Genomic DNA, 1,326 nt, shown 5'->3' on the forward strand with positions numbered 1-1,326 from the left:
TCGAAAAGCTGCGCCACTGATGGAGAGGAGCTTAGCATCAGTGTTAGCGATAATCAAGTTGCATACTCAAGGTTGTGGCCAGAATTTCTCCCCTGAGTAATCAAGATTTAGGCTTCTATCTTCATGTTAAAATATTAACATAAAAATGGCCCCAACGCCAAAGGCAGAGACCTGCAGCAGCATCCACTGATTTAACTGGGGTTGGTGGGTGTCTTGTGCTTCTGCAATTTGGGCCACTTGCATTTTGGCTCCTCAGTCACTCTTTAAGCATGCTAAATTTAGGCATCCAGTTTTAAAATGTTGATTTTTGGAGGTTTTTATTGGATGTAATTGGAGGCGATTTCTAGAAACCATTAAAAAATGAGCTCTCACACTTTTTGGCAGAAATCTTGAATTTTTACAAAGTGGGGCCACCTTCTGGAGTTGTGTGTTTTGTATAGAAGATGCCACACACGCTGTTCACACTGGGCACTGGTTACGGTTGCAGCATGGTTTCAGTTTTAAAACTCTCTTCTTAGACATTCATGCTGTATTGAAAACTCCTCAGGCTTTGGTCGCAAGAAAGTACATTTATTTGCTCCTTTACATTTATTTGGAAAGCTTGAACAAAATTCCTTCTGCTCTTGAGCATTGGGAAACTGCTTTAAAAAATAGTGTGTGTTGCATGAAGAGTGAAAATGTAATATAGTGTATAGATCAGAGCTGGGCCTGTGGGCTGCATTCGGGCCGCCAAGGGATTCTGTCCAGCCCGCAGTGGGACCCTCAACCCTGCCCAGCCCAGATGCGAGGGGTAGCCCGGGATATGGCGGGGCCAGTGCAGCAGCTGGACTTGGCCTCCTGGCAAACCCCTTGGGATGGCTGCTGCTACCAGTATCTCTGCCAGTCCCACTGCCTGGGCATCTGAGGCCCACCCATCCTGCACCCACCACCGGTGGTAAGGGACAGAGCATTGGGTGGGGTCTTCATGGAGACCAGCCAGGACCCCAGCAGGCAGGGCGCACGCTCTGCTGGGCAGATGGGATGGGGCCGCAAGTGGGTGGGGAGCTAGATGGGTGGGCGAGGGTCACAAGGAGGTGACAATACAGGGCCGGGGCCCAGAGCAGAGCCACAAGCCACTTACCACACGTCCTTGCCTATGAAACCAGCACCCGTTGCAGGAAGTGAATCGCAACTTTGCCCTGGCCCCAGCCCTGCACTGTCTGCCCATCCTGCTCCCTACCCATCTGCGGCTCCATCGCACTCACCTGCTTGAGCATGCCTTGTCTGCGGGGGTCCGGGGCTGGCCTGTCTGCCACCCCCAGCGGTGGGTGCGGGGCGGATGGGCCA

The sequence above is a fragment of the Crocodylus porosus genome, unplaced genomic scaffold (assembly GCF_001723895.1).
Source record: "Crocodylus porosus isolate Cpor-Errol unplaced genomic scaffold, CroPor_comp1, whole genome shotgun sequence".
Classification (NCBI taxonomy): Eukaryota; Metazoa; Chordata; order Crocodylia; family Crocodylidae; genus Crocodylus; species Crocodylus porosus.